The sequence below is a fragment of the Phoca vitulina genome, unplaced genomic scaffold (genome assembly GCF_004348235.1).
Source record: "Phoca vitulina isolate PV1807 unplaced genomic scaffold, GSC_HSeal_1.0 scaffold52, whole genome shotgun sequence".
Classification (NCBI taxonomy): domain Eukaryota; kingdom Metazoa; phylum Chordata; class Mammalia; order Carnivora; family Phocidae; genus Phoca; species Phoca vitulina.
In genome coordinates, this window is record NW_022589755.1 from 10,364,297 (window position 1) to 10,379,003 (window position 14,707).

A 14,707-nucleotide genomic window follows, 5' to 3' on the forward strand; every position below is an offset into this window, starting at 1 on the left:
ACTTTACAGAATTGCTGTAGGAACCAATGTGTCAAAGGCTTTGGCAGATAAGCATTCTACCATGGAAAACTTTGTTTCCATAATTATGTTTACCTCTGACAACACAGTGAAGCATTTCAAACAAGATGTCAGATTAGTTAGGTTTACGGCACAAAAGTAGATCAAGTTCTATAGTCAGGTTACCTCTGAAACCATAATTCTCCTGTGTTATTTGGGACTCTAAGATCACTTACCACATGACTATAATGCTGAGTCATTCTCTGTCTCCTACATTAGGACAGTGATATCCCCTCCTACAATCGGTGTAATGTGTTCTATAAAATAGGGTTAAATTCTACTTTATTTTTATAGTATAAATCTGACACTGGTGATTTTTTAAAGCTTATTTCAAGCCATGAATTCTTTTCTTCAAAAGAAAACTTTTGAATAAAGACAAGTAATCATTTTAATATCATCTCCATAATTTTAGCCTGTACTAGAAATGCAAGCATATATTTTCTGTTTTTAATACCAATCCAGCATATCCAAAATGGTCACCTTAAAAAATTATCTGGGGTGCCTAAGTGGCTCAGTCAGTTACGCGGCTGCCTTCGGCTCAGGTCATGATCCCAGAGTCCTGGGACTGAGCCCCGCGTCGGGCTCCCTCCTTGGCAGGAGAGCCTGCTCTGCCTACTTGTGCTCTCTATCTCTCTGTCAAATAAATAAAATCTTTAAAAAAATAAATTACCTAATAAAAGCACACATTCCAAGAAAAACAATGAGATATCACCTTACACCTGTCAGACTGGCTATTACCAAAAAGAAATAACAAGTGTTGGCAAAGATGTGGAGAAAAAGGAACCCTTGTGCACTGTTGGTGGGAATTGAAGTTGGTGCAGCCACTATGGGAAATGGTATGGAGGTTCCTCAAAAAATTAAAAATAGAAATACCATATGATCCAGTAACTACTGGGTATTTACCCAAACAAAATGAAAATACTAATTGAAAAAGATGTATGCACCTTTACATTTACTGCAGCTTTACAACAGCCAAAATGTGGAAACAACCCAAGTGTCCATCAATAGATGAATGGATAAAGATGTGGTGTGTATGCATGTGTGTGTGTATTTTATGTTTATATACATATACACGTATATACAATATTTATATATACACATATAGTATATATATATATAAATGGAATATTTATATTTGGAATGGAATATATATATAAAATGGAATATTACTAAGCATAGAAAGAATGAAATAGGGGCACCTGGGTGGCTCAGTCAGTTAAGCGTCTGCTTTCAGCTCAAGTCATGAGCTCAGGGTCCTGGGATCGAGTCCCTCATTGGGCTCCCTGCTCAGAGGGGAGTCTGCTTCTCTCTCTCCCTCTGCCCCTCCCCACCCACCACTAGTGCACTCTCGCTCTCTCTCTCAAATAAAAAAGCAACTAATGAATCATTGAACACTACATCAAAAACTAATGATGTACTATATGTTGCTTAATTGAATAAAAATAAAAAATAAAATCTTTAAAAAAAAAAGAATGAGATATTGCCATTTGCAATAGCATGGATGGACCTAGAGAGTATTATGCTAAGTGAAGTAAGTCAGAGAAAGACAAATGCCCTATGATTACACGTATGTGTGGAATTTAAAACAAACAAAAAACAGACGCAGACTCAAATATAGAGAACTGATGGTTGCTAGAGTGGAGGGAGTGGGGACTGGGCAAAATGGGTAAAGGGGAGTGGGAAATACAGGATTCCAGTTATGGAATAAACAAATCACAGGGAGTAACAAGTACTGCATGGGGGTGGTGAAGAGAAAAAACGAACTATAGAGATGGATAAATTTCACAAATATACGTGAAAATTTTACCCAAACATTAGGAAATTGAATCCAGCAATATTTACAAAGAATAAATTCATGACCAAGTGGGGATCATTCAGGGAATGCAATGTTGGTTTAACATTTAAAATTTTATCAATATAATTCACCATGTTAATATGATACTAAAAAAATGACATGGCCATTTTAATAGCTATAAAACTCAACACCCATAAATGATTAACATTCTCAATTAACTATGAATAGAAGGATTGCTCTCTCATAAAAGGGATCTATAAAAACTCTACAGCTGGGTTGCCTGGTTGGCTCAGTTGGTCAAGTGTCTGCCTTCAGCTCAGGTCATGATCCTGGAGTCCCAGGATCAAGCCCCACGTCAGGCTCACTACTCAGTGGGAAGTCTGCTTCTCCCTCTCCTTCTGTCCAGCCCCCCCCCCCCACTCCTGCTTGCTCTCTCGTTCACTGTCTCTTTCTAATAAATAAAATCTTTAACTCTACAGCTAATGTCATACTAAATATTGAAAGAATGAATGCCTTCTTGCTAAGATTGAGAACAAGGCAAAGATGTCCAGTTTCACTACTTCTGTTCAATATTGGACTGGAGGTCCAAGTTAGTGCAAAAACTAATAGGAGTACAGACTAGAAAGAAATAAAACTTCTGCACAGCAAAGGAAACAATCAACAAAACTAAGAGGCAACCAACAGAATGGGAGAAGATATTTGCAAATGACATTATAGATAAAGGGCTGATATCCAAGATCTATAAAGAACTTCTCAAACTCAACACCCAAAAAATAAATAATCCAGTCGAAAAATGGGCAGAAGACATCAATGGACACTTCTCCAAAGAAGACATACAAATGGCTAACAGACACATGAAAAAGTGTTCAACATCAGTAGCCATCAGGGAAATTCAAATCAAAACCACAATGAGATATCACCTTACACCAGTTAGAATAGCAAAAATTAACAAGACAGGAAACAACAAATGTTGGCGAGGATGTGGAGAAAGGGGAACCTCCTACACCCTGTCAGTGGGAATGCAAGCTGGTACAGCCACTCTGGAAAACAGTATGGAGTTTCCTCAAGACGTTAAAAATAGAGCTCCCCCACGACCCAGCAATTGCAGTACTAGGTATTTACACCAAAGATACAGATGTAGTGAAAAGAAGGGGCATATGCACCCCAATGTTCTAGCAGAAATGTCCACAATAGCCAAACTGTAGAAGCAAGATGCCCTTCAACAGATGAATGGATAAAGAAGATGTGGTCCATATATACAATGGGATGCTACTCAGCCATCAGAAAGGATGAATACCCACCATTTACATCAACATGGATGGAACTGGAGGGGATTATGCTAAGTAAGTCAAGCAGAGAAAGACAATTATCATATGGTTTCACTCATATGTGGGACATAAGCAATAACACGGAGGACCGTAGGGGAAGGGAGGGAAAACTGACGGGGGAGAAATCAGAGCGGGAGACAAACCATGAGAGACTCTAGACTCCGGGAAAAAAACTGAGGGTCTCAGAGGGGAAGAGGTGGGGGGATGGGGCAACAGGGTGATGGGTATTAAGGAGGGCACATATGATGAGCACTGGGTGTTATATGCAACTAATGAATCATTGAGCACCACATCAAAACTAATGATGTACTCTACAGTGGCTAACTGAACATAATAAAAAAGAAATAAAGCTATTTACAGATGACCCTGTCATCTACTATTTTAAAATACAGTGTACTAATGATGGAGTAACTGAGGTATGGTAAAGTCAACAGGTCAGGAAACAATTGCCATCAAGAAGATATAGGCTTCAAGTTGTTAGAACTTGTTGAATTTCTTGGGTCAAGGTGGCAGGTCAGACTGTTATGTTATGAGGGTATAAACTGACAGTTTGATAAAGTATATGTAAAAACTAGTGGTATTTGTATGTAACCGATGGGAAGGAGTCCTGTTGCAAATATGTTCTAAATCATATAGCTGATTTGAGTGTATGTTGCTCATAGGGTGTCAGGTTGCTTGCCAATTGAAACATCCATCCTTAGCCAATAGGCAAGCCTTCTAATTTGGCTAATTACTCAGGGCTCTTTACCTCAATTGTTGGATTGGTCAGTGATAGGCAGGGTCTTTATTTATTTTTTAAAGATTTTATTTATTTATTCGACAGAGAGAGACAGCGAGAGCAGGAACACAAGCAGGGGGAGTGGGAGAGGGAGAAGCAGGCTTCCCGCTGAGCAGGGAGCCCGATGCGGGGCTCGATCCCAGGACCCTGAGATCATGACCTGAGCTGAAGGCAGACGCTCAACGACTGAGCCACCCAGGTGCCCAGGCAGGGTCTTTAGATTGTAGGGCTTATATTAGCTAAACTTGATGGCATGCAAGCTTCAGCATTTACCATGTCTGGTTGAAACTGGTTTACTTGGAGGGTTTGAGCCTCCTGGTTGCAAACCAATGAGTGCATCCGAATCAGTAGTAACCAGACCAACAGTCAACAGAATGGTGTGTGGCTGCACTGGATGGGCTTTGCTGTAGGATGTTGAGATTCCTTGGCATGTATTATTATTACCATGTCTGATTTCATCATTATGGGATAGGACATTGCAATGGGCTGAATTGTGTCCAACCACCCACACAAATTCATATTTTGAAGTCCTAACACCCAGTACCTCAGAATTTGACTATATTCACAACTAAGGCTTTTAAAGAGGTGATGAAGTTAAAATTAAGTCTTTGGGGATAGACCTTAATCCAATCTGACTGGGTGTCCTTATAAGAGGGGGAAACTTGGACAACTCAAAGAGACACCAGGTATGCTCAGCACAAAGAGAAGACAATGTGAGGACACAACAAGAAGGCACCATCTCCAAGTCCAGGAGAGGGGCCTCAAAAGCAGCAAACCTGCCCACACCTTGATCTTGGACTTCCAGCCTCTAGAGAAAATGAGTTTCTGTTGTTAAGCCACCCAGTCTGTGACATTTTGTTAATCCCAGCCCTAGCAAACTAATACAGTGTTGATTTTATTATGTCCAAGAGTAATATTTACTAGGTGAATTTTCTGTCTCCCTTTCTGGCAATCCACACGGTCTTTGGGGATGGCCCTGGAACACAAATTTCCCAAAGAGGATCAGAGGGAAAACAGAGATTATCCACCCCTTATAACATGAATATTCAGGAAAGTTTTCGGGGGGGGTGGTGGAAGTTTAGGCTCAAATAGGTCCCAGGAGAGTACCTTCCATCTGGTTTCCAGCCCTTATAGGATGGGGGCAAGATCAAAAATTTATAAAGACAGAAACAGACCTTATTAACGGGACTCAAACATAATCAGTCTTTATATACATAGAAGATCTAACATTAAATATAGGAAAGGGTGATGAAAATATTTTTTTGTGTTGGTATGAGTCTGCCAAGGAGCCCTGAAGTAAGAGAAATTAAGATGTGGGACAAGATATAGACCCATTTAGGGGTCCATTTGCTGGGCTACAATTTAAAAAGGCATTGTTTGGGGTCACCATTAGGTCTCTTAATTAAATGGACTATCTGGGACCTATGAGAAATATGAAAATTTTATCAATGGTCTTTTCCTAGAGCTAGTAATGCCTACTTGGGGAAGTGAAATGTGTGCCTTGGTAACCATCAGTAATTCCTGGAATTCTGAAAATGAAAAGGAGTGTCCTCGCAAGGCCAGGTCTTAGGGCTTTAGAGTATGTAGAGACATGTGGAACTGGATTTAGATTTTGGGTATTGGGGCAAGAGATTCCCAGAGTCCTTTACCCTAGAGGGGACAATCTTTAGGCAATGGTCCAATAGATAGTGATAAACGTGAAGATGGGCCATTTGTTGGCCAGGGCATCAGTGCTAAGATGACCGCCTAAGGTTTGGCCAATTGTGTTTATCAGGGACATCCTGGCTAAGAGATGGAAAGCAGCAACATTCTACTGAGCTCCATATGGTGGTTCTTTAGAAAAAGAATGAAGTTAGAAGACGTGTACTACCTAATTTCAGGACTTACTCTTAAGTTACAGCAATCAAGACAGGGTGGTATTAGCATGGAAACAGATATGCAGCTCATTGCAACAGAATCCATAACTAGTACCACACATAACTGTCAGTGAACTCTTGATAAAGGTACCAAGGTAATTCAATGGAGAAAAGGCAGTCTTTGAACAAATTATACTGAAATAATCAAACAACCGTATGTTAAGATATATGAACCTTCATCCTTTGCACCATATTTATGAAATTACTAAGATTGCATCATAGACTTACATGCAAAACTAGAGATATCAAACTTTTACAAGAAAATGTAGGAGAAAACCTTTATAAACATGGGTTATTCAAAGATTTATATTGTACACACAAAGGATGAATCAGAAGAAAACTTGGTAAATTTCATTAAATTAAAAACTCACACTATTATAAAATTTCAATGTTAAGCTACATTGTGAGAGTAGAAGATGAACTGATAAAGGACTTGCATCCAGAATTTACAAAGTCTTAGAATTCAGTGAGACAACTGATTGATTTCTTAAATGGAAAATTTTCAAACACTTTAAAAAAATATAAGAATGGCCAATAATCACATGGACATGCTCAGTATCTTTAGTCCTAGGGAAATGCAAGTTAAAACTACAATGAGGGTCACACCTATTAGAATGGATCAAATTAAACAAAAAGTTTGAAAATACCAAGTTCTTTTGAGACTACAGAGCAACTGGAACCACTGCACAAAAAACAACAGCTCTTTGGAAAATAGTTTGACGGTTTGCAATAAAACGGACTAAAATTTACCTTAAGATCCAGCAATCTCACGCCTAGGTAGTTACCCCAAAGAAATGAAAACACACATCCAAACGCTACATGCAAAGCGTTTATAGCAGCTTTATTCCTAAGTGACAAGGGCTGGAAATAAACTAAAAGGAGGTGGAGAAACTGGAACCAGCCATCCATTTCTGGTGGGAGTGTAAACTAGTACAACCACTTTGGAAAACAGTCCATCAGTTCCTCACATGGTTAAACACAGAGAGTTCCCATATGACCAGCAATTCCACCTCTACCCAAGAGAGATACCCCAGAGAAATGAAAACATAGGTCCACATAAAAAACTTGGATACCGATGTTTACAATAGCATTACATCGTATCAAAGAGGCCAGTCATAAAAGACTACACACTAGATGATTCCATTTTTATAGGGAGAGTGGTAGTTAAATGGTACAGGGTTGCTTTTTGAGGTGATGACAATGCTCTAAAATCGTGGTGATACTTGCACCTACCTGAATATACCGAAAACCACTGAATTTTACACTTTAAATGGATAAATTCTAGGCTATAGGAATTACATTTCAAAGTGGTTATAAAAAATCGGCAAAGAAAGCACCAGTCAAAAATCATACTTTTTCTAAAATGTCTAATTGCAACTGTAGTTATGAAGGTTTATTTTAAAGGAGCATTGAAAACAGCTGATTTGAAAGCAGAATAAAGTAAGGTAGGAATTCTTTTACACTATTTGTGAAACAAAAGAATGAGAACCATAAATGAAATCAAATAAAAAGTAAATATCTGATATATTACAGATACTAAATATTTGGTGTCATCTCTCACTCTTCATGAAATTGAGAAAAAGATGTGTACACTCATTGCAAAAGGAGATAAAAAAAGCACAGCTCACCTGAAACTCGGTCATTGTCTCCTCCTTTTTCTGGGGAAGGACAGAGTCTCAGGAAGACAGAACTAGAGAAAGGAAAAGAAGTCATGAGAGAAAGGCCAGGAAATCTCTAGCCTATCTGGCATCTTTGTGAAAATTGAAAAAAAAAAAAAAAATGCCCCCTACATGAAACAGACACGGTCCCACATGGCTAGATTCTGGCTACCGCTAGTTTCCCCTGGGATGAGAACAGCGGCGTCTGGTAGCACCAACGACTGTTCCTTGGAGCTCCCAGGCTGGCCACTCCAGTCCTGGGCAGTGTGAGAAGGGGAGGCACGACCGTGTATTTTGGCCCTGGTGCCAAAATGCCTGAATTTAAATCATGGCCATGTTACTACCTGATCAAATAACTTTGATTTAATTCGGTCATCTGCAAGGTGAGGATAACCATGTGCCTAACCTCATTGGGTAGTTGTGAGGATTAAACGTGTGGGTAGAAGGAAAGCGGTTATAATTCTGCTTGCGGGGATTCTGCTGGCAGCTGCAGAAAATCAGAGGCTAGTCCCCTCATAGAGCGATCTTTGCAAATGGGCTTGTAAGACACCTGAACACCAGGGAATTTCATCTTTGAAAACTGAAATCCTTGGGACGCCTGGGTGGCTCAGTCATTAAGCGTCTGTCTCCGGCTCAGGTCAGGATCCCGGGGTCCTGGGATCGAGCCCCGCATCAGGCTCCCTGCTCCGGGGGGAAGCCTGTTTCTCCCTCTCCCACTCTCCCTGCCTGTGTTCCCTCTCTCACTGTGTCTCTCTGTCAAGTAAATAAATAAATAAAAAAAAAAGAAAACTGAAATCCTGACTGGCAGTTTTATTTGTTGCCTGGTAGGGTTTTTTTGTTGTTTATATTTGTTTTATAAAAAGGAATAATTGCTGGTGGATTTTCTTCTGGAAGCCAGAAGAGGCTCAAAAGCACATCCCTCTTCTTCATAGACTCGTGAAAACTTTAACTTTTATGTGTCATGTTAAACAAAGACGGAGTCCCTGTTTAACAATACTTGAGTAGTGATAACAAAACACAACCCCTAGAGTTGTTTGGGGGCTTTTGTGAGCATATCCATGGGAGATCTGGCACAGTAGATAAGTTCTCCCTAAATAATGAGGATTTTGATGATGGATGCTCCCATTTAACAAATATGAAGACTGAGGTTCAGTGAGACTAAGTTACCCAGGTCATAAAGCTTGGGAAGTGGCAGTGGCTGGATCCGAATCCAGCTGAGTCTAGAACCTCTGCTCTTTGTTACTGGGCTGCTCTAAAGACAAATACAGTAGAGGAAGGGGGATGATCCCCGTATCGGTGAAAGGGCGGTCCAGAAGTGGATTTGTTTCCTGTGGCGGCTGTAATAACCTAACTGTGTGCTAACTTAAACGAACATAAATATATTTTCTTACAGTTCTAGCGGTCAGAAGTCCAAAGGGAGTGTTAGAGTTGACATCAAGGTGTCAGCAGGTCTGATTCCTTTTGGAAGCTCCACGGAGAGAATCCATTTCTTGCCTCCTCCAGCTTCTAGAAGCTGCTCATAGCCCCTTCCTCCATCTTCAAAGACAGCTGCGTAACATTTCTCCTTTCCTCCAACCACCCGTCTTCCTCTTATAAGAGCCTTGTGATTACATTGGGTCCACCTGGATAATCCATGCTACTCTCCCCATTTCAAGACCCTTAACTCAATCACACCTGCAACGTTTTTTTTGCACCACACAAGGGAACATACTCACGGGCTCTGGGGATTAGGACATGGACATCTTTGGGGGCCGCTATGCAACCCACCATGAGGAGTGGAGCACAAACACAGAAAAGAGAAAGCTCCTGCTGACAAATGACCTGTTTGCCAGATAATAAGACATAGGGAAGGGGGTGGTTTCTGGAGCCACATCTTTGAGGTTCTAACACTGACCTGCTACCTCTCTGGGCTTTGTTGCCTCATCTGTGTAAAAGGAAGATCATCGTAACTTCCTTGTAGGGTTGTTGTGAGGCATAATGCAGTAAAGATACAGAAAACAGCTGTGCAGGGCACACAGACTTCTCCCTGGCTCCAGGAGCATCGGAAATGACTTCAACTGGGAGTTGCACAGAAAAACCCACTGGACCAAAGAAGGGGCTGGTGCGCCCGGCTCAGTTTTGCCCATGACACCAGCAGGGTCCCTCCTCTAGACCCAACTTTCCAGACACAGTCTTTCCCGAGTCAAGTTTTCTCACCACTTTGCTCAGTCCAGTGTCTCCACCTGGGAGACCCTCTTTCCCTTCATTTCTGAAGGGCAGGCATGAGAACTTGCACGTGCCCCTCAAACCCTACTCAGGTGTTGACTTTGTGAAGCCTTCCATCACCCTCCAGGGATATTTTATTAATTGACCTCTTGCACTGCCTGAGGGGTGATTAGTTCTTCCACAGCTTCGTATCAACAGTCCCCCAAACACAGGAAGGGCAGACTGCAAAATGAACGGAGGGATGTGTGAGCCCCAAATTGAGCAGGGGTGGTGTGGGCTAGGTGATGGTTGAGGTTCCCGGGTCTGGGGATTTGGAGAGCAACAGTGTAATTTTCTGGCTGCTACTTCTGGGTTTCTTACCTTACCTACTGCTCTCAAGCATCTCAAGGGGATCTTGGGCTATCTTCGAAGACATGAAACATTTCCTGTGAAGCCCTGCTTTGGCCACCTGCTCCTCCCCTACAAAGTGCCCACTCACCCTGCCTTAAGAAAAGAAAAGCTCTTTTCTGTCTCAGTTTGAGACACCTTCAGATTTGTGAAATTGGAGCATTCTCCCTACTGCAAGTCCCTTTGAACGAAGTCTCTCCTAATTGAAGTCCAGACGTGTTTCTATTTGACACACGGGTCTCACGAGCTAGGAATGCAATCAGTCCCTGAATCGACATCTAGTGTGGATCAGCAGCTCAGTGTCAGGTGACCCCATCAGGCAATAAGCCCTTCGCTGGGGGTATTTCCATGGGATCCAGAGGGCGCAGCAGCATCCACTTTTTTTTTATTGAGATATATTTGGCATATAACATTGTGTAAATTTAAGGTGTGCAACATGTTGATTTGATACATTTATATCGCAATAGGATTGCCACTGTAGCATTAGTTAACATGGTGTCACAGATTTATCATTTCTTCTAGGGTTGAGAACACTTAACATCTAGTCTCTTAGCAAGCTTAATGTTTATAATACAGTTATGTTGTTTATAATCCTTGCACTGTGTATTTGGTAACCAGATGTAGCCTTAACCAACATCTCTCCCAGTCCCCCACTGCTAGCCCCTGGTAACTGCCATTTTACTCTGCTTTTATGACTTCAGGTTTTTATTTAAAAATATTTTATATAGGGGTGCCTGGGTGGCTCAGTTGGTTAAGCGACTGCCTTCGGCTCAGGTCATGATCCTGGAGTCCCTGGATCGAGTCCCGCATCGGGCTCCCTGCTCGGCAGGGAGTCTGGTTCTCCCTCTGACCCTCCCCCCTCTCATGTGCTCTCTCTCTCTCATTCTCTCTCTCTCAAATAAATAAATAAATAATCTTTAAAAAAATAAATAAAAATAAAAATATTTTATATATTTATTTATTTGAGAGAGAGAGTGCCCAAGTAGGCAGAGCGGCCAGCAGAGGGTGAGGGAGAAGCGGGCTCCATGCTGAGCAGAGAGCCCCATGTGGGTGGGGCTCGATCCCAGGACCCTGGAATCATGACCTGAGCCAAAGGCAGATGCTTAACTGAGCTACCCAGGTGCCCCATGACTTCAGTTTTCTGTTTTGTTTTGTTTTAGATTCCACATATAAAAAATATATAGTGGGGCACCTGGGTGGCTCAGTTGGTTAAGCAGCCAACTCTTGGTTTCAGCTCAGGTTATGATCTCGGGGTCCTGGGATCAAGCCCCATATTAGGCTCACTCTCTCTCTCAAATAAACAAATCTTAAAATATATATATATGTGTAAAATATATATATAGTATTTGTCTTTCTCTGACTTATCTCACTTAGCATAATGTCCCCCAGGTTTATCCATGTTGTCCCAAATGACAGAATTTCCTTTTTTCTCATGGCTGAATAGCATTTCATTGTATATATACACCACATCTTTTTTATCCATTCATCAGTTGGTGGACACGTGGGTTGTTTCCATATCTTGGCTATTGTGAATAATACTGCAATAAATATGGGGGTGCAGCATTTCCTGCATAATCTGCTTTCATTTCCTTTGGGTATATACCCAGAAGCAGGAGCACCCATGATGTTTTGTCACAGTTTAGGGTCCCCCAGAGGGGTGCAAGGGTCACATAGTCTGAGCTAGTTTCCTGAGTGGAGCAATTCCATCCCACTTCAATTCAGCACAGTACACGCTGGGGCTGAAACAGCTCAGGCAGACAAGTATTGCGTTTCAGCCCAGAGACAGATCCAGGCAATGAGGATCTGCGATTTCAGCATTCCAAAAAAGCCGGCTGCTTTTCCCTGGCAGGAGCAACGCTGAGACTACAGGGTCAGACAGCTGTGCCCAAGTCCAAGTAAAGATGTCCGAAGCCCTTTCTACCTTGTCATTCTTAGAGTCCAAACTGACCTCTCAAAAATACGCACACCAGGTTGGAGAAGTAATCTGCCTCTCAGGGTCAGATATCTGATTTTCCCAAGAGCTCATTACCAACTAAAATCTTTTAAAAACTCCAAAAGTGTATCTCCACATGGAGATGGCCTCTCTTTTCACGTTGCCTCCTTTTCCCCAGAGGCTCCAAGAGGCAAGACTCATAGCAAAAATCATCATTTACAGAGACTCATTCTGTTCCCAAAATTCAAAGTTGAAATTTCAGCCTGCTCACAGGCAGCAGGAAGCAAGGGAGTGTGGCCCCTGACACATTCTCTGCGGTTTCCCCTGATTGGGATGATCCCTCTAGTGTTTAGGTTATAAGCACATAAATTTGCATCAGTTCTTATCATACACCCAGGGGCAATAGCCACAAAATACAAAAGCTGTACCTTTATAAGTCCTCCTTTGGGGCGCCTGGGTGGTATAGATGGTTGAGCGTCCAACTCTTGGTTCTTGATTCTGGCTCAGGTCGTGATCTCAGGGTCATGAGATGGAGCCCTGCATCAGGTTCCATGCTTAGCACAGTCTGCTTGAGTTTCTCTCTCCCTCTCCCTCTGCCCCTCCCCACCTCAAATAAATAAGCAAATCTTTTTTTAAAAGTCCCCCTTTTTACCCTCTCGTTGCAAGCTTGCTCAAACCTTGAGCAGTAGATCGAACATCTACAGGGTTAGCAAGAGCCGGGGAGGGAGGTTGCGACAATGCCACCGAGTATTGTCTATCGGGGAAGCTCAGTGCTTCCCTCCTCTACCCTCTCTCTCTCTTCATGGGGTGAAGTCTAGAAAAAAAAAAAATCCAAGCTTCCAAGAGTCCTCTCCATATGGAGTCACACAGGAAACCCTTAATTCCCCAGCAACAAGTCGTGACAAGACATGTGAAGTGTTGTGAAGTGTGTCTATGGAGGAAGCCCATTAGACACTCAGTACCCAAGGTTTCTCTTGCAGGCTGGTCACACAGGCACACGCTGCCTGTCCCATGTTCAAATTCCTGACACCCAGAAGGAAAGCTAGTGTTCAGCATGAACCACGTTATTTGCACAGTCTAGGCATCGTGCATAGCCTTTACCGCTGAGGGAATGGTGAAAACCCTACAGAAACCCAAGTTCCCAGATGTCAGAGGTCATGAATATCTTTTACAACCTCTGTCCTCTCTTTGTTTCCTTATATTTGACACAGGGAAGTTGACAGTGCTTACTATTTGGTAACGGGATAGAGAAATACGTTTCTCATGAACCTTTTGTCAGAGTATATTGGTAGAGCCTTTCTGGAAGACTCTCAGACAATGTGACCCAAAATGTAAAATGTGACAACACTACGCTAGTGAGGATGTGAAGAAACTGAATCACTCATACGTTGCTGGTAGGAATATAAAATATCATGGATACTCTGGGAAATAGTTTGGTAATTTCGTTTAAAACAAACCATGCATTTACATTGTACTCTTGAGCATTTATCCCAGAGAAACAAAAACTTGTGTTTATGCAAAAACCTGTATGTGAGTGTTTACGGCAGCTCTATTCATAACATCAAAAACCAGAAACAACCCAAATGTCCTCTAACGGGTGCATGGTTAAACAAACTGTTGTACATCTACCCCATGGGATACCAGTCCGCACTAGAAGGAACTATGAAAATTAACAAAAGGAAACCTCACTAAAATGGAGTCAGGAGGCCAGAAGGGGGAGCTCTCACACCGTCCCACTCACCGTCAAGAAGTGTCAATTGCAGGGGCGCCTGGATGGCTTAGTAGGTTGAGCGTCTGCCTTTGGCTCAGGTCACGATCTCAGGGTCCTGGGATCAAGTCCCGAGTTGGGCTCCCTGCTCAGCGGGGAACCTGCTTCTCCCTCTCCCTCTGCTGCTCCCCGCACTTGTGCTCCCTGGGTCTATCAAATAAGTAAAAATCTTTTTTAAAAAGTGTCAATTACAGACCCCAACAGAAGTTCTCAACAGGAAAGAATCATCAGTTAGAGGCTCCAACAGGGAAAGTCTACATTGCATCTTGTATCATACACTGTCTCTCCTACAAGACAGCAACTCAGCCAATGAGAGATTGTCATCACCCCGAACTATTGCCTTTGTCCAATGGACTCTCCTTTGAAGTGACTGACCTCTTCTAACTTCCTCCTTCTCCATAAAATAACATTCCTCTCCTTTGTTGGATTGGCCTGTGGTTTTTGCTGCAGCTTGCTTGCCCCAAATTGCAATTCTCTGCTATTCCCGAATAAACCCATATTTGGTGGTAAAATAACTGTTTTATGTTTAAGGTCAACAGAACAAACTACTGATACAAGCAACAATTTGGTTGGATTTCCAGGTCATTATGCTGAATGAAAAAAGCCAATTTCAAAAGCTTGCACACTGTAGGATTCCATTTATGTAACGTTGTTTTGAAGGGTAGCAAGATACTTATTTTTATTTATTATGTTCAGTTAGCGAGCATATAGCATGTAACATTTTTGAAATGAAATTGTAGTGACGGAAAACAGAGTAGCGGTTGCCAGGGCTGAGGGATGGTGGGGGAGTGGGTGTGGGATGGGACAGCTCTGTACCTTGATTGTACTGGTAGTTAATAAAACTACATAAAATTGCACACACACACACACACACACACACAC

The 14,707-nt window shown here is 42.0% G+C and overlaps 1 long non-coding RNA gene across 2 annotated transcripts in view; it reads right to left on the reverse strand.

The window, feature by feature from the left end:
* The window catches only part of LOC116622233, a 41,400-nt gene extending 27,575 nt beyond the window's left edge, over nt 1-13,825 (reverse strand). Inside the window, exons 1-2 of one of the 2 annotated variants that reach the window (XR_004297546.1) lie at nt 13,799-13,825; nt 7,503-7,564 (exon numbers count right to left, since the gene is read on the reverse strand). This is a non-coding gene — a long non-coding RNA (uncharacterized LOC116622233). Of the gene's footprint in view, nt 1-7,502; nt 7,565-12,485; nt 12,527-13,798 lie in introns of those variants that run through there. The other variant, XR_004297545.1, reaches the window with a different exon arrangement.
* Between the last annotated feature and the right edge of the window lie 882 nt (nt 13,826-14,707).